Source organism: Aulonocara sp. 'chitande type north' Nkhata Bay, linkage group LG6 (assembly GCF_057382095.1).
Source record: "Aulonocara sp. 'chitande type north' Nkhata Bay isolate Kocher_YH1m ecotype deep benthic linkage group LG6, A_spYH_male_GT1.1, whole genome shotgun sequence".
In the NCBI taxonomy this organism is placed as follows: Eukaryota; Metazoa; Chordata; class Actinopteri; order Cichliformes; family Cichlidae; genus Aulonocara; species Aulonocara sp. 'chitande type north' Nkhata Bay.
In genome coordinates this window covers 24,580,029-24,605,357 of record NC_141349.1, presented here as the reverse complement: position 1 = coordinate 24,605,357, position 25,329 = coordinate 24,580,029, and the positions used below count along the sequence as shown (strand labels likewise).

The 25,329-nt window shown below is 41.7% G+C and overlaps 1 protein-coding gene across 10 annotated transcripts in view; it reads left to right on the top strand.

The window, feature by feature from the left end:
• The window catches only part of rbm47 (RNA binding motif protein 47), a 52,502-nt gene that overhangs the window by 14,780 nt on the left and 12,393 nt on the right, over positions 1–25,329 (top strand). For 6 of the 10 annotated variants that reach the window (XM_086295750.1, XM_086295759.1, XM_086295756.1 and 3 more), the window contains one exon: positions 515–669. The gene's annotated coding sequence lies outside the window, so the exon portion shown is untranslated. Of the gene's footprint in view, positions 1–514; positions 670–1,147; positions 1,341–17,308; positions 17,483–22,604; positions 22,679–25,329 lie in introns of those variants that run through there. The other 4 variants (XM_086295751.1, XM_086295755.1, XM_086295754.1 and 1 more) reach the window with 4 other exon arrangements.

Genomic DNA, 25,329 nt, shown 5'->3' with positions numbered 1-25,329 from the left:
GGATGAAGAGGGTCCTCTCTGATGTGTGTCCTGGGATGATTAGTGTGTGTTCCAAACTTTTTCCCCTTTTCCTCTCTCCCTCCTCATCTCTCCCCCCTTCTCGCTTCTGAGGAATGTGGGGCTTATGTCAGTGAGAGTCAGGTACAGACTCACTAATTACCAGTGGCCTCCCTCGCTCCCTCCCTCTTTCCCTCCCTCTCTCTCTCTAATGCTTTCCTTCAACTCTGTCACCTCCTGTTCTCTCCTCCACTTCGAGACCTTGTGCACCGGCCTCCTTCTCCCGTCTCCCGCTGTTACGTCTACGAGCGCTGTCGTGACTGGAGCAGAGGAGAGGACAAACAGAGAGGATCTGAGTCAGAATCCAAAAAAACACCAAAAGGAGAAGAGAAACTTTGAGTCGTCCTCTCCTCTGTGTGTGTGTGTGTGTGTGTGTGCAGTGTGTGTGTGTGCAGTGTGTTTGACAGAAGTGTCTGAGATCTCTTCTCATTGTGCTTTGGGGGACTTGTCATTGAAGACAGGAAGTGCCCTGACAGCGAACACGGAGCCGGAGAGAACCTGACTGTCTGTACAAAGGAAGATAGAAGGCAGGAGGGGAAGATGAGAAAGTGACAAGCCGGATCGTTGCCTTTTGACGCCGACGCCGTGACTACACGTCCCATCATCCTACAGGTTGGCTGGGAACTCATCGTGTGTGCACCCCCCCCCCTTTTTTTTTTCTTTTTTTTCTTTTTCAGAAATTCTCTCTCATTTCAGTCTGAACAGTTATGTTGTAAATGTAGCTGAGAGCAATGGTGTGTTTTCTCACCTGGAGGTTTAACAGCACACACTCACACACAGACACACACATGCACACACACTCACACAGTGGGTAATCTGGAAGGACATTTCTTCAGCTGGTCCAGTGTTCACATTGACCCAACTGACTGCTGTAACCTTCACTGCAAGGTTACGGAGCGAGTACTGAATGTTTATTTGTGTGTGTGTGTGTGTGTGTGTGTGTGTTCTATGTGTTCTTGTCTTGTCATCTTCTGTGTGTGTGTGTGGGTTTCAGAAACTGGTCGAGCAGGGCGCCAGTTAGCCTTGGGTGTCCTGTTGTTGTGCAAACGAGACTTAGCTGCTCGAGTATATATGTGTGCATATGAAAGCAGAGTAGTTTGTGCGTGTGTGTACCCGTGTGTCTGTGTGTTTTTGTGTGTGTGTGACAGTTTACATCCAGCTGATCTTTTCAAGAACAACTGTCTCACTGACACAGAGGGTATCCGCTCAAATTTGCCAAGCTGTCATTTGTCCAGCTGTAGTTTCTGGAAATATTCACGTGTTTCTCCACATAAGGAAATGCAGTAAGTGATGCCTCAAATCTTATTTATGCTAAAGCTCATTCAAGCAAGCATTCAAAGTACAATAATATACTATGTGTGACTTTTAAATGTCAGTTGAAAGGAAATCAGAGTGTAAAAATGACAGTAAGTCATATGCCAGTTTACAGTAATTTAAGTTGTACTTGCATTGAAGTTAACTTTAGTTTCTGTTTCCTGGTAACCAGTTTGGCATGCAGTATGGGGCCGGTTGACCAAGTTATTCCTTCATCATTTTTTTGGGGTGGAAAATTTTAAGTTAGATTATTAAAGTGCTTTTAGACTAGAAGTCACATTTTAACCATACATCCATACTGTACTTTATTCTATACACTTATCTACTTGTCTACACTTGTCTACATCTACTTCACGTCCATGTGGGGTAGATAAGCTGGGGTTCAAACCTGGAACAGTGCTAACCACTGCACCATAGTCCCACACGAAGCTTACAGCCAAAGTACTAACCAGGCTAGACTCTGCTCACTCTCTGAGATCCAATGAGAGCGTCTGGTTTTTGCTTTTTTCAGTATTATTTTTCTCTATAATATTGGAGGTCGTTGTCAGGGATTAGATCAGATTAGCTTCTACAATACAAACACACCACTGTCACTCACAGCCTTGTAGACATCCAGTCTCGGTAAACATTTGCACAGACCTCGCGTTTACTATCTGAGCAAATTTGACCAAACTGACAAAAACTAAAGACAACTACCATGTACGTTTGTTTTATTTGTCAGAAGTTTATTTTATCTCAGTTAATTGAATTGTTCTTTTTCTCACTAGTTTACTCTTTAGCTTAGTTTCAGTTAACTTCAGTGACCTCAGTTCAGGTTTGGGTTCAGGTTAGAGCCAGTTTAAGGTTAGCATGAGGGTATGTCTTCAGGAAATAAGCATAAGTCAGTTTGCTGCCTTCTGAAGTGATGGAAACAAGACGAAATGTTTGTGTACAGATGGCCAGCTTCCGTGTGAATACTGTAAATACCTGGACCTGTAAGGTGTGTGTGTGTGTTGAAGTGCTGGTCAGACCTGATGAAGTGGTGACACGTGGCTTCTTTAGACATTCTGATGTAAAAAACCGAAGCCAAAAATAGAAACCAGTTGAATGGTTAGCATATGGAAGGGGTTATTCAATCGGGGCTTTGCGTTTGTCTGTGTCGCCGTCTCGGACAGTAGCTGTGGCTTCGTTACTGATTGTGTAACCAAGTTCAATAGGTGAACCATTTTTCCGAGTGGCGCTTATCTCTCAACTCGCTGTATCACATTCCACAAGTGGAAAGCACAGAAGCAGACGTCATCTAAGACATACATTTATATCTCGATGTTTGTCCTAGTTTGAATTTATTTTTGCTGTGTTTTGGCCCTGTCTAGTTTCAGGAAGAAAAGACAGATTTCTTAAACCAGAAGGCAACAGGAAGAGATCTTTTATTTAATTAACATATCAGTTTTTTTAAAGCAAGAAACCGATTGGACTTTATTATTCAGCAAACCTCAAGCATAAGGAAGAGAAACAGCATAAACTGCACACTCACACAGACACAAGCGTGCACCATGATCATGTCACATGTCTGTCACATGATCATCTTATGCTCATGATGGGGAAGCACAGATTCAGTGTGGTGTGTACGCGACAAAACCGTAAGCCTAATCCACCAGCACATAGGCAGAGATCTAGAGCTGCAGAGTAACGAGTGCAGCGGAGAGGCAGAAGGAAACCTGTTAGTGCTATTGTGTTGTTTATGAAACACCTGTAACAAGATCTGATCAGCCTTGCTCTCCTCTCTCTCCCTTTCTTTCTTTCTGTTTGTCGCAAATACACACATACCGGGAAAGCACAATGGCCACATTCTTCCCCTTTATCAACCCCCCACCTCCCTCTTCAGCTCCCCTCTGATCGGGCCAAACACCGAACAGCAGTGAGCTGAAGGGAAGTTGAACCGAGCTTAAAAAAATAGGGTAACAAGTACAGGTGGAAAAAAAGGGAGAGGAACATATGATTTATAATGTGCTTGTCTCTTCCTCTTGTAACAAAGATGGAAAATAAGGGTTGAGAATGAGAAACGTGGCGGAAAAGAAATGTTAGAAGATTGTCAGAGAGGATGACAAATAAATTTGGAGGAACAGTAGTCATCAGGAGTTTTAAAGGGCCAGTTCCTCAATTCATGAAATCAGATTTTCTGAAAGTCTATCAAACAGAACAAAAGTGATGGTGTTTTTAAAAACCATTGAAAAAAACATTTGTTGAAAGAATTAGTTTTATAATACACGCCTCAAGCGCTTTGGTTAGGGTTTGTTTCACTTTAGAGCAGCGATGTGAAATATAAAGCCCGAGGGCCAGAATCGGCCTGGCGAGGACTCCAATCTGGCCCACTGATGGTTTTGGAAAAATGTGAAGGAGGACTTAAATCATGGGCTTGCATCTGTATTTTCACAAGTTTTACAGTATTTGCTACCAAAAAAAGCCCTCCCCCGTGGCCATTCACACTACACCCAAGTAATTATGTAAAAGATAGTTTCTGTTTTCATTTTCTACAATAGAAATTCCTGTTTTGTGTTGTTTTGCAATGATTCCACAGTAAGAAACATGAAAGAAAAAGAAAGATTTTTTGTGAATTAAAATAAACGTCCTGTTTCATAATTACAGGATGGTCTGGGCGATGAGCTACCAGATCTTTTTCTGGTTTTTACAATTTAAGCTGAATGAATCAGGCTGACAGATGTCTTTGATTTACTACAGGCACATTTCTTTATTGTGTAGAAAAAGTGAGATGAGCTGTTGAAACTGCAACTTGAAACTTTTTCTTATCTGAGGGATTTAATGTTAAACTTCTTTACACTGACAGAAAGAGAGAGCTTCACTCGTTTGGCCCACTTAAACTTTATGTGGCCCTTTATGTAAAATGACTTTAACATCCCTGCTTTAGCAAACGGCTTGTTGAGATTTAATGAAATATAATTATTATTATATAATATTATATAATAAAATCCTGGATTTGAATCCACCGGGAGTCTTTCTGTGTGGAGTCTGCATGTTCTCCCTGCACCTTGCACCTGCATGGCTTCCTCCCACAGTTCAAACACATGCCTGTTGGGTTAATCACCGATTCTGAATTGGCTGTAGGGTGTAAGAGTGAGCGTGTATTTTTCCATAAAGCATTGAATCTCATAAATGTAGTCTGAAGATCAATCTTGAACTAATTAGCTGATTTAAAAAATAAAAACTACTTTGAAACACGACCCAGGTAAATGGTTGGATCCCTCCTCTAATCACTTCCTGTAACCGTAGCTGTGATTTGATATCACTGGGACTAAACCTCTGACCAGGTCAAGAAAACCCCAGCTCCCTTATTGTCCTCCCTCTTCTGCTCTTAACTTTTATTTTTTTTAACCTCTGGGCAGAGGTGTCCTCCACAGCGTACTCTTCTTACGGCTCTGTTTCAGTTAAGTGTACGTAGGATATTGGAAAAGCCCTATGGAGTGTCATTAGTTCTGTTTTCTCCCATCAAACTCCTTCAGCTATTGTTGCTCCTGTTACTCTTTCCTTAGCAAAAGGTTTAAACCCGCTCCCCCCCTCAGAAGATGAGAACAGTTCCCGACCAATTCTGTCTGCAGCAATGACATCAGCCCCTCATCCTCCACTGAGGGAGAGCGGTAACAACTCTGACTTGCCATCTCTCTGCTATGAGCCATTTATTATCTGCAAAATGTTCTGCTACAGGCTCTTCTCAGTCTGAGATGCACAACACATTCATCTGTGCTCATCCCTCCAAATAAGGGGTATGAGGGGTTAAACCCTTCAGCCTCCCGTCCAAGCTAAAACAGTGATAACAGCTGTTTAGTTCCTGCCTCTTAATCTGAGAGAACTGTAGCGTGTCATGCACAGATCCTTAGTAATGCTAAAGTAGTCTCATTTTTACCAGAAAGGACTTTAGAGTTACTGTTTTGAAGTGTTTGAGCTTTTAGCTAAGGCCGTCGAATATTTTGATTGAGACGACTGGAGAAAGTAACACCTATGAGTCAAGCATTCATGTGGCTCTTAGGGGGCATCAAAGTAACCCCTCACTCACTCAATCTGGAACCCCCGACTCAAGTCGGCACTGAAACGTAGGACCGCTAGCTTCAAAACTGAAGCATTAAATAGCTTCATGACCACAGACGATCACCTTCAAAACACAGCAAAAGCTGCACAGAGACACTGAGCTTAACTGTCAGGTTCACCAACTCTGTATTTATGCAGTGGAAGGAGTAGAGAAACTATATGACCCACAAGTGAACTTTGTAGATAACCACACCAGCTCTTACCAGTGTGGCGTTAGCCATAGCCATAATGAGACAGTGACAACAGTCACTAAAGCGTTACAACCCTGGGCAGTGATGCTCGAGAGCTCAGGACATTATTTTCATAACTAACGGCATCTGTACTGAGAGGACGATGGGTGCTAGCTGTAATCAGGAGCAAAATCTGTAATCCAGCCATCCTGGATTCTGATTGGATAGACACCTCCTTCACACTTTAAAGTTACACTTGGATGAAAACCAGGGTTGCACTTAGTAACATCACAAGCACAGGACCTCGCAGAGATTGTCCTTATCCAGAGATTAGGACATCACCATACTGTCAGACAACAAACACGACACAGACACGTTGTTGTTTATCTATATTTTATCTTCGGTAACATGACGGCTGTTTTCGCACAGCCAGGATAAAAAGTAACGTCAGCAGATGTCCAGTTGCTTAACAAACTGTTCAGATGTTACAAACGTGGATAAGCTGACAAATGTACTCTTCAGTTATAGATTACGCATTGAGTGAAATGCTATGGTCAAAGGGTCTGTTTGTACAACTGAAACTTCACAGATAATCACTGGGTGATTTAAAGTGAATTTTTGCTGTGAAAGATGAACCATTATGTAAATCGGATATTTCATCCAAGCACTTCCTGTAACTTTAGCTTTATCCAAGGATGGCTACGCCCATGACCAGGTCAAGAAAACCCCAGGTCTCTGTATTGTTCTCACTCTTCTTCTTTTACCTTCTTTCCTCTGATGGCTCTCTGACCTCCAGGCAGAGATCATCACCACAGTTCAGTCAGCTCAAAGGCAACTGTTTCTTGAAAGAGTGGTGCGAGATGCAAAAATAAGCCTTCTGTGTGTGCTCTTTTTTGCTAAGTACCCAGAGAAAGCTAAAAAAATGTATTCTGCATGGACAGATATAACGCAAAGTCTGCCAGCCAACTTTACAAGCAACAAAGCAAGTCGCTGCTAAACTACCTACTCTGCAAGGTGTCCTCTGACATTTATCATGATGAACATGCTCTTTCCAGCCTTGTTTATCAATAACTAAAGGATCGACAAATTCTCTAGATTGTCTCTCTTTTGGTAAAAGCGAGCAGCTCTTGTTGTGCTACTACAAAAGTTATCCCTCAATTACTAAACCAATCAGAAATGTTCAGCTGTGAATCAAACCCTTTTGTAGATCTGAAATGTTCTCAAGCAGGAACTTTTGAGGATAAAATCATTTCCTTGAAACATATTTATGAAAGCTTGGAGAACTATTACCATGTAATGATTCCGCATTCAGTTATTTCTGAGTGGTTTTGTACTGGTGAAACCTGCTGTGCTGCAAAGACAGCACAAACAACCAGTTTGTGGTGATTATTTTACTTAAGAAATTCAGCACCAACATGTCTGTCCAGAACAGTTAACGGACTAATCCTGTTTGCGGAAGTAGATTTTGAGGAAAATGCTGTGCTGTGTGTGAAAAAACCACATTATCAGGAGTTGAAACCTCTGAAGTCTAGTAGCAGGATTATACATATGTGTTAAATCTGCTCTGTAGATACGTAGCAGAATATGCAAGTTGTGTCTTCATTAAATTAAAAAAATTCTTTCTCCAAAATACAGTTAGATAGGTCACCTGTTCACTGGTTGCTGACAGTTTATTTACTCTCAACTCAACTAAAGCATTGGTACACTTTTTATAATTGAAAGATATCTGCATTGATTTTATTGCCACTTTAATTAACCATACTTTTTTTTTTGCCTAAATCAACATGCAAGTAGGACTTCAAATATAAATCGTAGTGTCAGACTGTCCAAACTCTTAATTCCACTATCTACCCCAGCCACCACCACTTAGCTTCTTACACTGTGTACTCTTGTGTTCACCTCCTAGATATAGTTAATAATATGTAGTGCTTCCACTGAACAGCACTGAAGATTAGTGTTCAAAGGGATCATTTATATTTCATTCTTTGACCACATGAACGCTGTCAACCACGATAAGGAGACAGTTATTTCAAAACTCGGATTATCTGTCTGTGTAGACTGATTTCACAACATTTAAATGTGAAAAAGTCTTTTTTCCCCCTCTTTGTAATTAGACTGTGCCTTTGAGATGTGATATTGTGCAACTGCCTTCCTTCTGTGAGCGTGGCGGAACTGTCGAGTGTGTAAACAGGTGACTTCCACTCACTGCGAAGGCTGGATCAACACTCCTCTTCCCCCCTTTCCCCTCTCTCCCTCTGCCTTTGTGCTGTTCAACCTTTGACCCACGAGTAACCCCTCCACCCCCCCAGTGCGGTGACACCGCTGAACCCTCCATCCTCTCCTCCTATCCTGCTCGCCTCCCTCCCTTCCCTCTTCTGTCCCCCAAACCTGCTCGTACACTAATGCTGTTATCGTGCTTCATTTCACTGCTTGTTTCCTAAATCCTCCTCTTGCGCCCTTTCGGGTTAAACGAGTGAGGTCGGAGACATGTTATAAGACAGGTTCACAAACGTATGTATGATGCTTTGTCTTCTGTATTTGTCCATATTAGCAGTGGCATAACCGGTTTCTAATGTAAGGGACGTAGGACAAACCCTACGTTTGTCCTAACAGACAGTTAAACTTCAGATGCTTTCGTAGAGGAGCTGCAGAGATTACAAAACAAAAGTAAAGTGCATAAGCTCATGTTGGAATCATTATGAAACAGACTTGGGGAAAAAATGCCAAGGTATCCTTTTAGCTTGTTCACAGACACACACACACATACACACACACACCAAGTTTCTTGTTGCATGTACTCAAACAGACTCTTCTCTGCATACCTGTTGCTACACACAATGGGTTAGTTGTCTGGACAGCAGGCCAAGAGGCAAGGTGTGTGTGTGTGCAGAGGGTGGTTTGATACTGGCAGGGAGGGCGAGTAAATGTGGATGTTGTTGAGGGGTGTGTTTTGTGTGTAAGTGAGTCTGTTGCAGGGAAAGAAGCTACACACGGCTCTGCACTGGATCTCCTGATAAGGCCAAACGCAGACACACAGGGCTGAATTTCCATCACTTAAGAGGACAGTAAAGTCATTTACATATATGTTAAGAACAGATAATTTAACCACTACTTTCCGGTATTCTTCAAATCTAAACCACGACCACAAACATGTGCACACGCAGACTCACACTGTGCCAGAATGGAATGTTCCGTAGGTTGAATCTGAACTGATGCACAAAACTGACAAAGTATCCACACTGAAGCACTCTCACACACACACACACACACACACACACACACACACACACACACACACACACACACACTCTTTATATGCAGACAGTCTGGCTCTTTCTCTCTCTGATCTTCCCTCTCTCTTATGTTCCCACACCCCCCCTTCTTCCCTCCCCTTTGTTGTATTAGGGGTTTCAGTACGGGAGCAGGTGAACAGGTGGAATTCACACTGCTTTAGTTTCTCAGGGTGATGTCTTTGTATTTTTCACATCATTAAGCCTCTGTTTCGGGGCGGTGTGCATGACACTGTTTAGCAGAACAGCTATTGTGCGTTAGCTGTCGAGAACAGCGATGAATTCCATCCGCTTTTCATTCTGTTCATTCTGTTCTTATCTGCCTACCTTCCCTTCTCACTTTACCGAGTGTGTGTGTGTGTGTGTGTTTTCATTTCTTTAGGTGTGCTAGCTAGAGATTGTTCAGTCTTTCCAGGAAGTAAGGGATGATGCCAAAAGACAAAAGATGCATTACTTGTATGCTAAAGCATGACATACAGTACATTTATGGAAGTGGACTGATTATAGGTGATGCTCCATTCATAAAGACATGTGATGCTTACTACTGCTGGTATATGATAAGACAACCAATCAGAGGCTCTGACTGTTAACCACGCGTTTGTACTACAGTGAACATATCAAAATTGCTGTCCTGTTAATGCAAATATTCACAAAGTTAACTGGTGACTGCTGACGATTACCAGGGCAAACATTTTGACGCTGAACTGCTGTTTGAGCAGCCATTAAAAACGCTGCGTCACGTTTGGAAAACGGTTCCAGAATAAAAGGTTTGCTGACATCCTTGACATTGAATGTCTGTGCGCTCAGTGTCCTTCACAAACACTGGCCGGTTGTCCTTACTGGACTTCTTTTTCTTTTTTTCTTTTTAGGAAAGTGCATCTAGTTTCGCAAGATTTCTTTTATCAGTTAGAATTATTTGCAGTAAGTGCTGTGTGTCCTTTATTGTGGTTTAATTTAAAAGTCTTGAGCCTCCTCTCATTTCTTTACACTACAAAATGGGTAAGAAGACATTCAGAATGACAATTCTTCTTCAGTCTACAACACAGACTGAAATCTCTTAGGGAAGCTTTCTTGTCATTTCTTTAGGAGCAGTTCTCCAGGCTTCTTGAAGGACATTCAAAGCTCTCTTTGTTCTTGCTGTCTGGATGATCCCGCACAGTAGATGTGTAGGGCCAGACACATCACTCGGGTCCTTTGTCAGGATTGGATTTTTTTTCCTTCTTCATAAGGACATGACTTTTAGATACTGTTCATCTGTTGTGGATAGCTTTTAGGCCTGCCACTTCTTCTTTCGTCTTCCCTTTGTCTTTGTTTCCTCAAATTTTTAAGGACATGCTCTGCAGCATGCTGAGATATGCCAAGTTTCCAGCTAACAGCTTTGAGAATCATCTTGGTAGTGCAAATATACGATTTTGTGTCTGTCAGGCTGTGATATATGTGGCATAGTTCATAGATTCAACAAAAGAAATGGGAACAAATGATGTGGTTTTGTACCAATGCTGGTAAAGCTAAGTAGTCTGTAGACGCAACACTGGTTCATCCCTTGAGTCAGGTGCCTTATTTATTTATGAATGAGTAATGTGTCAGGGCTGAGTGGCTCAACAAACAGAAAAAACATTCCTCTGAAGATGGTCAGGTACTGGGGACAGGGACAGGACTGGAAATGAGTGGGAAAAGGAGCCAATGTCCAAAGAAAATCACTGAAAGATCTTAAGGCCTTGCTCAAGACTGCTTTGAAATGTTCCAAGAAAGTCTGGCTCCTTAGAGGCAAAATGTAAGGAAATGAGGGGTGGCTTAAAACTTTTGCACAATACTGCGTGAATTTTAGCTGAAGTGGTGATTTAACAAGCGCAGCTTTAATCCTGTACAACTGGCCCATCTCCTCTGGTCTGTCTCTTATTTCACGCCCTTGCTGCTCATGCTCCGTCACATGATTGTTAGTTTTGTTTCTCGTGTTGGTGGAGGACACTCATCCACATTGACGTTACAGCGGTTGCTGGTTGTTGGCCAGATAATAGGTGGCTACAGTGCGGTTAACAGTCATAAGGATGACTATTTCTTTATTTCTGTGGTGTCCGCATGTTTTTGAGCTCCTTCAGGTCTTTTACTCATAGTTCTTTATCCTTCTTTCATGGTCTCCTTGACCTTGGCAGTGATTGTAGCAGCTAAGCACACAAACACACACACACTGCTGCTGCTCTTTCACTGGTTAGCGATAAGCCACATGACCAACGTGTCAGCTGACAAATTCTAGGCAAAAGGGAAAACTTCTTTCATCACAATGGAAGAAAAAAAAAAGATCAGGACTTTAACGTCCTGTGAGCGCGCGGTTGTGCGGTAGGAGGCCAAAAAGGCTTTCTTTTTGTGCTGAGTCATTTTTGTTCACGATAAGTGGGACATGCAGATTGGCTGACAGCAGTTACAGGATGCGAGGTGACCCTTTGAATGAGGAAGTGTTAGACTGAGTAGAACCAGACTTTTCCTGTTTGGCTTCAGTGCAGTCTTATTATCTGAGCATTTTTAAGCTGAACAGCATTTTTCCCCCCTCTTTATGCTGGACAGGTTTAATCTTTCTCTCTCCGTGCACGCTACAAGCTTTGTGCAATCACATATATGCAAGTGTTTGACACCCTGTGCTGTTTGCTCCCTCTGTTGGGGTGATGATGACGAGAATGCTGAAGTGAAACCGTTCCCATCCAGTTATGATTCGCTACATTTCACAAGGACACTTGTGTCCTACAAAAGGCATGGGTGACAAAATACTTAGTAATACAAAATACTTAATGGTGTGATACTGACCCTAAAATAGAGCATGTTGCAAAACTGTATGTGATAAAGGAGAAGGAGGACTGGAGATGCTGTTTTTGTTTTTTGCATTTTTGTGTATATTTTTGTTTCTGTTTTGGTTTTAGATTTTTAGTAGATCTTATCTACTGTATGTGAAGCAATACTGGATAGTTTTACTGGTACTTTTTACTACTATTAAACATTTTATATTTTACAGTTATTAGGTCAGAGCTGACTGGTACATGCTGACAGATAAACATGGATAACATCACACTGAAACCCCAGAGTCTGTCTTTATTTTTATTTTTTTATTTTTAAAGCGGGTTGAGTTGCTGCCTCTGACAGTGGGGTGATCTGCTGCCTGGTGGAAATCTTTTCATGAGAAACGGACACCTTGCGGTGCTGAGACACATGTCAGGGCATTTCTGTAATGTTTATGCATTAACTGTAGTAAAGACACTGAAGTTTACATTCAACACAAAACCTAAACGCCACCCCAACGAGATCTCGTTGCAAACCCGCTGATGATGTTTGACTTTATACGTGAATTTCAAACGCTCTAAAATGCAGCGCTGATCATACTTCTCAAATTGAATGCAGCAGATACTTTTAAATGATTTTGCAGAAGTTTTTATGATCGATTCATTAAACGGAATAATTGTTCTTAAAGGTTAGCAAAGGCAAATGGAAATGTGCACAGGCTGTATCATATCAGCATATGTTTGAGCATCTGGAGTGTTTGCACTGGTCTGAAGTCAATGCCAGTATCTAAACCTTAACATTTAAATATCTGGTGGTATGACTTAGTTTCATGTGCAAGTTATTGAAAGCTGGAGGTGCGGACAGAAGCAGAAAGAGCAGCGCAGGTGTCAATGATAATGGATATAGCACTGATTCAGTCAGATTCAGTCAGGGTTGCAAAGTGGTGTGTATATGTGCACTGACTGTATGAGATTTTCAGTTTGGATGTTTGCACAGGTATCACCTGAGCCATCAGCTCATGAGGGCTGGCATTGTCCTGCCTGAACGAACGTCATGCTCAATTAACACTGACTTTATTTGAAAAAAACGTTACAGAACGCACAGACCGGTTAACCTTGAGCTGAGAAAAGTCAGATGTACATTAAAATAAAACTGCCAATAAAACTGTTTAAATTCTTGTTTTCTGTGTGTAACCACATTTACACAGTAAACTTCCAGCTCAGTGATATCAGCTGATGTTGGTCTTTTGGGGTGTTGAATTTTTGGTATCTGCTGCTCTCACTTTGATTTAGAAACAAGACATCTGGCTTTTCTACAGACTTGAACATCACACTGTCCGTTGGAAAAGTCGTTTGTGTACTGCTTCCAATGGTTCATGTCAGACCTGCAGGGCCGGTCCCATATCTCTTTCTCTCTGTTTGTGTCTCCTCTTCATTCGGCTGTGACTCTTTGCTTGTATTGCATTTCATTCACGCTGTTTTGCACTTTTATTTGAGAGACCCTGTTCTTGCTGTTGGTTTAAACCGTAGTAGCTTCCCACTTTAGCTTTTGGAGGAAGTGATTCTTACTTAGGGACAATTGGCGCCGGCCATGATTTTTCAAATTCATATATCTATTAACTATAGCTCCTCTTGTAGAGATAGTTGAAAAAAATATACAACCTTAATTAATGATCTCTAAACCTACTTATGTTTTGTTCTTATTTAAATTTTTAAAAGATTATTTGTGTATTTGAGTTATTAGAGATAATATTATCATAGTATAAATATCGCCTGGGTCATGAATCGTTGATGTGAGATCAGGAAGGCACCTTAGAGATGCTTACTTAAAGTTTGAGAGGCAGTGCGTGAGCCATAAAGTCATCTTGGTGTTTGAGTCACGCGCTCTCCTACTTTAAAATAAATTTATGACTCTGTATAGCCATCACAGCAACCCTTTTACACCCCACTGGAGAGAGAATAGATTTCTCCATTTTAAACTTTGAACTGGGTATCTGCATATAATGAGAGTGTGTACTGCCAAAAGAACCAGTGATTGCCTGTCCTTCATTAACAGAGCCACTGGTTAATGTGTCACTTGTACAATGGCACTAACACACACACACACATGCACAAACCTCCCCCTGTAGTAACTGTATCCCATCTGATAAGATTATAGGGCACTGTTCTCTTTACGTGTTATGTAGTTATGTAAATTGTCAGTTCTTATTCTCTGTCACCTTCCTCGTGTTTTTGGTAAATATGACTGGAATGTGACTGCTTTGCTTTGATTTCCATTTACTTTGTCTTTAATATGTTACCACCAAAGTGACTTTCAGTTCATATTTAATTCAACATGAACAAAAGAGTCAGGTGAAACTTAATCATGATACTCGCTGGGAGTGGCCAGAAAAATGTCATTGTGCACACACTGTGGCAAAACCAGAAATATCTAACAGACTTTTTGTAATACTGACTTGATTGAACCTGAGCTATAAATCAAGGATATATCACTTTGACAAAGGGTTTGTGTCTTTCAATACAACTGAAAATGCCTCCAGCCTAAAGTAATCTCTTCTGATTTACAGTACCGCACTAGGTTAATAATCTGTACAGACCTTTGACTGAAATACGCCTGAAGATATAGAAAAAGGGAACACTGTTAAACCCCTTAGCTAAAGGTCTGCATGCCACTCACAGCTTGATTGACTGAAGTAGCTGTCAGGTGCACAGAAACTGTATCTTTGTCCAACAAATTACAAACATAGCTCTACTAGCTGGTGAAAAATATGGCAAACTTGTTTTTACCGGCGCAAAAACACACACACAAAAAACATTTTTTGGTGAATTTTCCACAAACCGCCTTGAGACTGGACTAGGGTTGCCAACCGTCCCTTAAAATACGGAATCGTCCCGTATTTAGAAACAAAAGTACACGTCCCGTATTGAGCTAATAAGGGACGCACTTTGTCCCGTAATACAGTGAGAATCAAAAGTAGTCTATAAATGTTTATGGAATTAACGCTTTGTTTGAAAACATAATTCCCAGCCCCTCTCCTGCTTTGTGACCAATGAGCTGACAGCACACTTATGACAATTCGAGTATGACAATTCAGATTACCGCTCATCTCATTGGTCGAGGAAAGGTCGCTTACGGAGAAAATACCGGAAGACAACAGATGACCACAACAAGAAGCATGGCCAACAGGGAAACAAACGCCGACTCTGCGGTGCAAGTCTCGGACGACAGTACACCTAAAGCTGGGCAGACACTGTGCGATTTTTTTCAGTCACGTTATTCAGCTCCTGCTCAAACTGCACGATTGACTCGCAGGGGTTAGAAGTTGGTAGGTCACGATGCAGGTCTCACACTATACGGCCCGATGCTCTGATGCGACCTGAGTGCTCACACTGTGCCTCCATAAAATGAAGGTTATAACAGAAAATCTGTCGCTCGCTCTCTCTCTCCGTCTTACACTCACACAGACACACCACCACCATCAACTTTGCTAAATTGCTAATGAAAAACACTCATCAGGCAGCTGTGATTGAGCAGCAGAGTAAATCCAACTATTTTCACGGTTGTTGTGGTCGTGATAATTTTGTGATGCCACATCGAAAAGGCTCGGATGAGCTTTCCAAAGTTCTACAAGTTGTGCCTCCATCGCTTGTGTCCAGATCACACGCTGCACAGCCGTGCTGCTCCATCTTTTTCACCGACGTTTACGTTTGCGCGTGAGCAGTGTGAGCGCCTGTGGTGACACCCTCACGAGCGATTGATGATCGGGAGCTGGTCGTGAGGTGTTAATCACTTCTCGTTACCCCACGTATACTACACGACGCACAATGAAGGCCAAAATCGGTCCGATCACTCAAAAATCGGCTCAAAATGGGCCTAAAACCGCACAGTGTGAGCCCAGCGTTAGAGCAGCAATGTTTGTTCGCTCAGAGAAAGGGAAGAATGGGAAAAGGAAAACACCTGGCTGGAAAAAGTTAATATGGGCATGTGCAGTGAATATCAGCGCTATGTGGCCAGAAGTGTGATAATATAATTTATTTTGTGTAATAAACAACTGCAAGGATAGATGATTACAACAAATAGATGACTAATACATAAAAGTAATACATAGATGAATAATGATGATGAGTTATGATGCGTAATCATAGGAACAAGCGGGTTTACAAACAGGAGCAGCTGATTAGCATTAGAAAAGCTGAAATAATATTTCAACTGAAGCCAATTGTACTAAATGCACTAAATGTGCACTGTTACAAGAATGTTTTTCTTTCTATTGTTTTCTATTATTTTAAGTTAAGCAGGACAGAGTGCTTTTAAAGAAAGATTTACTTATATTCTCAAAAGTTAAGCATGACAGGCTTCTGTTTAAGAAGGAGACCTGTTTTATGTGTTAATGTTGTCATTTTGAGCTAAAAATAAATGGCTAAATGATCATTTGTTTCACATGTGTTCATATCACAAAGAATAAACATCTACTTAAATCAACTTCAAGTCAAATGGTTAAAAAAATAATTTCACACACAAAAAAAGAGCTAGAAAATTCACCACACTGGGAAGGGTGAAGACAACTGGGTCGCCCGGCCCTGGCCACGAGGTGTCCCTTATTTATTTTTCAGGGAGTTGGCAACCCTAGACTGGACTGAAGCTCCGTGACTGCTGCTAACTGCTCCCAATAGTGAGGACTGATTAAAATAAACAAAGTTAGCTTGTTTGTCCAAGCTAACATGCTGAGCTTAGCTTAAATGATTTAGCTTAACTTCTGATAGCTTAACTTGGCTTAACTTGAAAGTTAGCTTGTTGAGATATTTAATTACATTTACATTTAATGTAAACATTTAATTAGCAATGATAATTAAAAATAAAATAAACCTGTCAATCACTAAAGTATATGTTAGCGTGTGAAAGAAATTTAGCTCACAAAGCCACAGAAAGGCCTCTAGCCTCACGTTTTTATTTTTAATGAGAGGCGTTCCCTCACTTTTTAGTTGTTTCTAGCTCTGCCAGTCTGTTACATTTATTAAAAACTGGTGTTTAAACATCATCTGATTTTGATATATTTCACATATTTATTTTCTATCTGTGGTTTTGGAACGAGCTGATGTGATCAGCGAGATCTTTTGTTGGTTTTTTGTTGCCTAACAAGAAGAAAGAAGAGCTTTTATTGTGTGAGTGCTAGAGTGTGTTTATCTGTTTCACAAAGGTCTGTAGGTAGAATAAACATTCGCTGATTGCTTTGTTTTGGGACTGTGAAAGTTTGTTGTCCTCTTAGACAAAAAGGCTGGCATTTGGAAAATTTTCCTGCAAATTCCAGTAATTACTTCCTCGATCATCATTCTACTCCACGTCAGGTTTTTTTGGTTTTATTCATTTAATGTAATCAGGAGTGTATTGTTCTGAATCCTACGCAAGCTCATGACTTTTCTCTGATGTCAGTCACACCCTTTGCCCTTTCATCCCTTGCATTCCCTTTCCTCTGACTCCTTATCTGCTTAGCAAGAGAGAGAGCGAGAGATTGAAGGAGGGAGAAAAGGTGGGTGAGGGAGGGGGTTACCTGCCCTAAGTGGCCCCACCTCTCTCCTCTGGCCATTGAGAATGAGTAAACACTAAACCACCTTTGCTTACCTCGGCACTCAAACACACAGACTCAGGCACTCAAGGAGACTGGCTAAACTCCTGCAGCCTGTCAACACCAAAGGAGTGTGAATGGACGCAGGGAGAGAGTTTTAGATAGGTGTGAAAAGATACCCCGTCAACACAGACTGCATCTCCTCGGCCTGATCGACAACATCTGAGTCTGGAAAACAGGTAACATCTTAAAACTGACCCCGAAGGTTGTTTCTGTCTGTTTTAAAAATCTAATTTGCTTGAGTCTCCTTAAAGCATGCTCGTTACAGACGGGTATCTTCATGAAAGACGACCTCAATAATTTCTAGAAGCCTTTGCCTCAAAGACGTTCCTAACAGGACAGCTTCTGATGGAGACGTTTCTGGTTAGACAGCTGTTTGCGTTTCGATTTAAATAGAAATCCGTCAAGTTTTGCTTGATCATTTTACCAGAGGGGCCTGTTTCACCACTTTATCACAGTCAAACTGATTGGTTTAAGTGCCTTTGCTGTCTTTATTCCAATCAGAGGTTGGAATGGAGATCAAGGTATCCCTACAGTGGAACCAGTGGAACCAGTGGAGTGGCATGGCACACCACTGTGTGTGTGTGTGTGTGTGTGTTCAGGGTGGGGGATAAAAATGCTTCAGTGGCTACACAGAGAAGCTGGTATTATTACCCATAGACTTCCGGGTTCTTCATCATATAATGCGTGGACTTTTACCCCAGTGAGGTGAGGTGTTTGCTTTGTGTGTGTGTGTGCATAAGAGAGAGACATGCTGCTCCATTCATTCACTGAGGGTATACTCTGTGCTAAAAGTACTACCAGAAATGACAATAACAGAAGTTCACTTTGTGATGGAAAAGCTAAAAAAACAGCTGTTTGTAATGACATCGCTGTTGTTTCCGTCTTCTGTAAGCGTGCTGTTGTGGGAGAATTGACTCTCTCGGTGAGTTTGGGTAGGCCCAAGAGTACGTGAAGATTAGCTCATTTTTAAGTGTGTGAAGTATGTGTGAATGGGAAAAACACTGGGGAAAAAAAACAAAATCCCAAAATAAAGTCATGTTGCTCGGTGTCAAGCATGACCAAATACCTGTGCTAAACCTCAAACACACACTCACACACACTCTGAAGGAGCCCGTGTCACGAGTGTGACACCGCCAGCATCAGTAGTAATTGCTTGAAACAATGTCTGCTATGGCCTTGAGCGGGCTAGCTGATTAGCCGGAGGAATGTGTTTGTCTGAAGAGGCAAAGCTCCTTTCTGCGAGTGCTAAAGCAGCTCTTCTGATTAGTAATGACTTTGTTGCTGTATGAAGGATCTGTATATTGTGATACTTTATAACAAGACTTAGCTTTTCTTTGAGGATCTTTGTTATGTTGGGTTAGATTCTCATGCTGGATGCAAATCGTGCTGTTTTGAGTGACATTTGAGACAAATGTGAAGGTCCTGGAGGTGGAGGGGGGCTCTCGGAGTAAATGAGCTGGAATCTTTCCTCTGTAGTGGAGTTACTCCGAGCTGGAGGTGGTCACTTACGCACTCCGTCTGACCTGAAATTCTTCAGGCCAGTTTCACTTTGAAGGGCTTTCTAGCACTGAGGGAGGCCTGCACATTCGCGCCCCCCCCCCCCCCCCCTCTCTTTTTTCGTTAACCTCCCTCGCTCCTCTCCATCTGGTCTATTCCTCCTCAGATCCCCACTCAGACTCTCTTCCCTTTTCTTCTAATCTTCCCCTTTTTCCTGCATCTCCTTGCCTCCTCTCTTTCATTCCTTCCTCCCCCTCCCTGCTGCTCGTCTTTGAGCTTGGGTGAACCAGAGGAATGAGGGTGACAGGTACATGGATGGGAGGAAGGAAAAGTGCAGAGAAGGAGGAGAAGGAGGCATAAGGGAGCGGACGCAGGGACAGAAGCAAAGCCTCTCAGGAGTTTAGCTAATGTAATATAAACATTTTAAGATAATGCAGATTTCTTTGTCTCAGCCTCACGACTGTTTTTTTTTTTTTTTTTCTTCGTTTCTCTGTCGTCCTGTTGGCGTCAGCATGTTGACAGCTGAGCTGCGTCAACATGAGAACATCATGTGTCTTAAGAGGTCAGCCGCAGTGCTCACTTCTCTTTTGTCAAGTTGATTGTTTCCCTGTGCTGTGCTGTGGCTCAGATAATGCACCGTACAGCGGCCAGAGACACCACGATGCCTCCTTTGTATTTGGTGCCATTCTAATCAAAAGACACCATCCCGCTCGGCCTTGTCAAAGTTAAAAACAATATGTGTGCTGAAATCTGTGAGAGAGTTGAGTTGTGAGAGCCACCTGAAACTTGGAAGCAGTTTGACGTGATGAAAATCACACCAGGAAACGTTTTTTTTTAATGTATTTCTACAGCAGTTTCTGTGGCTGACAGGCCACACTGTTTTCTTCCAGGAAAACAGTGTGGTGCACTCCTACAGGTCGTATCACTCCGCAGAAATGAACAGCGGGACCTCTGGTCTTGTGACACGCTACTCATTTACTTATATAGACGGCGCATGTAATAATCAGTCAGCCTTTCTAGCTGAGATACTGATTACCAGGACTGTTTTATGGCTGATTTTTATTTCAGCTTATTCATTGTTTTGCCTATGTAACAGATTCCTGTGTGTGTGTGTGTCTTTTAATCCTGGCCTTAATAGGGAGCCAGCTTATCATAAATATCCTACAAAGTCTAAGACAGCTCTATAAGTTCTTTCTCTCCACTGATTACTGTGATTGATTTAGTTCTAAGTAATTGCTTTACTTAAACACAACGTCAGTTTCAGCCATGCAGTGTTACGTTTAAAAAGCAGTTTAGTCTGACATCAAAAACCAATCAGTGAATGCATGTATTTAACTGATCATACGTCCTCTCAGCAGATGAACATGAAAGTCCAGCAATGATCGTTCTTCGCTCATAAGAATTTATTTTCACTTAATTTTCTCTTAGTCAAAGTCGCAATATCCAAATTTCAAAAGATTTGTTTTCCCAAATCAGCTGCAGCTAAACAAATGTGATGGATGATTCTGTCATTTGGCTTTTCGCGGGAATCGTTGACTATCATAAAATATGCAGGATCGCAGCTTTATTTCATAATTCTTTGTAAATCATTGTTTTCTGCGCTCCAAAACATGTCGTCTCACACGAATGACTGCGTGGTGTGAACGGTGCCTGAATAATGATTTAGTGAGCGTGTCCAATCATTGAGGAGACAGTCAGCGTTTTTCGGCCGTCTCTCAGTTCTTCCCGTGGAGTTAAACGATAAACTGTTGACTTGACCTCCTAAACGATTAACTGTGCAGTCACCAGAACACCTGAAATCTCTGAGGCGTGCCTGAGCTCTGATTGGCTCCCACTAATGAGTCACAGTTAATGATTTAATTTAGACCGACCCCCCTCGGCTTAGAAGAAACCCCGGTTTTACTTTACACTCAGCCCCCCGCACCTTCTACTTCTTCTTTTCTTTATGTACACACACACCTTTACATTCATACTTTGACCTGGGTATCTTTACAGACACTGTTTTGGTATCATTTGTACTGAGCGAGCTCTTTCTGATGTGATTGTAAAGTAAATTCATAGACAGAAAAGCCCGTTTGTATCTCACTATCATTTAATCTTTAGTCTTTGTCCGTCCATTATTCTTTGGCCTTTATACTTCACACCCTGTCTTCTTGCCTGTTTACTCAGTCGTTAAAGAGTGAGGTCGGTTTCACTAGCAACTAAAACTTAGTGTGCTTTTCACCAGACTGTAACTCTCATGTCTCCCCAAACACTCTCTTTTCTCGCTCCTTTCAGAAGACACAGGGAACGTTTTTTTTCTTTGTTTTGAACAAAATCTGAAAGCGTGTGACTTTTTTTCTCCGTCTCTTGATCCTTCTCTCTCATATCTTGATCTGCTCTTTTGACTGCCCAGGTAGGTGTGTGCTGTTTGCTTAGGTTAAGCTGTGCTAGGAACACGTTCACCGTTGTTATGTACAAAAAAAACACACGTGAATGCCTGAATGCACACGCACACACTTGTATACAGTCACAGTTTTGTGCTGATATGACAGAAATCACTCCAGCGGTAGCTTCCAGTCAGAATTTTCAGATGTCCCTTCACTGCAGCACAAACATGAGGAAGTATTCAAACCCCAGTTTGAACGTTTCCTGAACATTTTTCCCTTTTCTGCAAATCTAAGCAGAAAACCCTCAAAACCCATTAAAACTCAATTTCCCATCATACTCCTCTCTGCATTACCTGCTTTCACTTGTCAGGGAACAAAGACTTGTTGACTTGTGTTTTTTTTTCTACAGCTGCGTTGGATCAGTGAAAACATATAGCTGTATTCCTAAATGCAGTAAAAGTACTATAAAGGTAAAAGTAGTGCAGAAGTACTCTGTTAGGTCTGCTTGGATATATGTAAGAATGTTTTTCTTTCTGTTGAACTAAACCACTATCTTTCACTAAAGGAAGTGCTAGAAAATGGGTTGCATATTCCCGGACAGCTGGGTGAATGGATGCTGGAAAGCTTGATCGTGCAGAGGGAGCTCCACCTAAAAGCTCCTTGTGATTGCTTTGGTGATCACTAGCAGATTTTTCAAACAAGCCGGCGCCTTCCAAGTAAACACCAGCCAAGTACTCAGTGAGTGGTAGTGAAACCATCAGCACCTTTCAGTTTTGCCACAGTCAGCGACTGTTTGCAGAGAAGTTGGCATTTTTCATGCCATCTGCTAGTAACCAGAGCAATCACAAAGAGGCTTTGGAGCAGGACTGTGCACCTCTTTGTGACCACTTTCACCTGACGATTGGCAGCAACCACTTGCCAACCGGTTTGGCAATATATTTTTCCCTAGTGACCAATGGTTGCCAGGTGGTTGCAAACAGGTCTCTAGGTCTGGGTGACCGAGGCCTTGGTTGTAATGTCACTTAGTGGCATGCTTCTCTTGGCTGGTGAACACTGACAGTTTATTTGTCTTTAAGTAAGCAGATAAATTAAAATTACTGGTTCAATCATGTCATTTGTACATGGAAAGTCTGAAAAGGAGATTACAGCATCAATTATATTTTCCACAGTGTCAGTATATGTGTGTGAAATATAAATACTGCTCTATGTATGAGTAAATTTTGTTAACGTGCTTGTGTGTGTATGAAATAACAGTAAAAGTAAAGATGAGATTCATCCACATGTACACACAGATACACACAAACTCAAGTACCTGTTTTAGCTCCACCCTCATCAGCTCTCATGCTTGCAGCTTTGGGTCAGTGTGTGTGTGTGTGTGTGTGTGTGTCTTAGTGTAGAGGAGGCTGGACTCTGTGCTCAGTGCCCTGCTGTACCTGTCTCTCATGGAGGTGGACTAACACTCCCAGAGCAGGCGGCCAAGCAGCGGAGCGCTGTGAAGCAACAGGGGTAGATATCCTCCTCTCTGACCACTCTCTGCTTCTACTTCCTCTTCTCTTTTCCACCACCATCCCTCTGCTACGATCTTTCTCAAGATTTCTACTCTGTTTTACTCTCACTTCCCCGTATCTCTAGCTCCCTTTGATTGGATAGGTGCTCGCTGTCCTTGAATGACAACTTTTTGTGACTTGAGACTATGCGTTGATTATTGTTGTTGCAGTTATCTCTACGGACCTGTCTTTGAAGGATGGTTTAAATAGTATTTGAGTTATTTAGGACTTACCTCAAACTTACCTTAACAGACCACATCTGTTGTTATCTGGCTGGTGTTTGTGTTGCATGTATAAAGCAGCAGGACTCAGGCTTATTTAAACGTTGGTGCTTCCACGATCCTGTTCTGCTGCCTTGCGACGCTGTTGTTAGGGGGCTGCTGGGGGGACTGTGAATCAATTTCCTCCACGTGTCTACATGAGTGTGTGGCTAAAGATGGCAGCCTTCTTAGGCCTATTTCATCAGTGCTCTGGCTCGCTGTACAGACCTCTGTACATGCATATTCCTCTGATAAGAGAAATCCTAAAGTCATAAATAATACAATATCCTTCCTTTTCATAGCTGACTACAGATTCATAATGTTATATGCTCACTTGCTCTTTTGAGAAAAAAGATGGATTTTGCAAGTCAATCTGTGTTTATGACGACCTGAAGAACTCTGTAAAAGCCTCTCTGTCCGCTCATAAAACAACTCAGTCCCCAGTAACACGCTGTTAATATGCAGAGAATCAGGTGCTTCTATCAATCATAAACGTAACGTAGCAAGCAATCTCACGGGAATAGCTCGGCTCTGTTAACTAAACAAATTCCCGCTCTTGAACTTCCTTCGCTTGTTCGCTTGCCAGTCGTTCTATCTTGCGCCGCTCTGAGTTCGTAACCTTTGACCAGGCGAACTCTGAGCTCTTAATGTCAAGGTAGATTATTTTTAACGAAGTAACTAGCTGTTCCTGTTATGCCCCAACAAAGAGGCTCAAATCTGAAGACGTGAGCCACACCTAAGTGGTCATAACTTTTCAAACTCCTTGTCTTTACTGGATGAGACACCATCTGTAAATCTTTATGCTCTCTGTGAATAAAGGCTGTGATTTGTGTTCACCTTGGTTAATTATCTACCTGTTTCAGCCTCAGGTTTCCTCCTCCTCCCCACTCTGCCTTTCTCTGTCACTTATACACATGCAGGATTGAATGCTGAAGATGTTCCCCAAGCTGCTTTTTGTCATTTAATATGCTGTGTTGTACATGTGCTACACAAAGGATCTCAAATTCATGCAAATTATTCTCATATTTTTACAACAGAGTTTCACTTCACTCCTGACACGGTCAGCACTGAGGAAGTTAGGAATGTCTAGGAAGTGGTGAAAAGCAGGAAGAATGATTTAAATTTGTTGTTTTTTTAATACTAACTGCTTCAGTGCACAAAGTGTCAAGCTCATTGTGTTACAAAGCTTCATTTTATCATCCAGCAGAACTCCCAGTGTGAATATTGTCCTCCTTTTGTCATCAGCCTGGTAAGATAAGGCTGATATGAGGTCGAGTCATGTTAGCACTTCACACGGTAGAAGGAACAGAGGGAGGGCAGACAAAGAAAACCACACTGAAGCAAAAAAATAGAAGAGATTAAAATGTCATGAGCTGCAGAGATGACGAATACGCTGCATAGTTTGTTTGCATGCCAAAACAAACTACTTTCATAAATGTTTTCAGTGGCAGCCCTAAAAAGGGACGTGAAGTGACAAAAAATACTGATAAAGTGCAACAAACCATGTAAGACATTTAGGGGTTTTTTGTCATAAAGGAACATTCCATCAATAATCATATTTACCGAGGGTGATTTTACGTCTGTCGTCTCCTTATAATTACTTTGCACTGATTAAAAACACAAGACTACATGCAAAGGAAGCTGTAAGGTAGTGGTTAGTGTGTCCAAGCATATAAAATACACTATCACAAGTTTTCACCACCTCATAAAATATGTACTGATATGTGCAACTATTTTAGGACACTTTTATTTTTCGTACATTAACACAGGTGTAATGTACCCACAAGGCATCTTTCTGATTAATTTTTATATCCCCCTTTTTTCTTAAAAAAATAATTTGTCTACAACTGGCAGAAGATTTTATTTCTTAAGGTGAAGGGTTAGGGTTGCCTTTGATACGGGTGCCAGTTTAGCTCAGTTGGATGAGCAGGCAACCATATGCCACAATACTGAAAGCGGCTGGCTGGAGTTCGGGTCTGACCCGTGGCCCTTTTTCCCTCTGCTTTCCTGTTGATCTTCACAGGAAAAAATATATTTAAACAAAAAAGTTGTCTTCTATAGACTAACATTAGCCTATAGAGGGGTCTTACTGAGGTCACACATACATTGCTGGACAGTTGTTCGCCACATTTGATGTGTTACAACTTGGTCAAACTTGGAAAAATGTGTATTCCCCACACGGTGAGTGGCTGTTAGCTGTCAGTAAGTCATACTGGTCAAAAACATGGTGCTGCACCAAAAAACCTAGTTGTGATTGCTTTGGTCTTTAGCAGATTGCAGCTACTTGTAGTTTTTGCATAGAGGACCCCAACCCCAAAGAGCTGCTAGCTGAGTGGTAGGAAAACTTGAA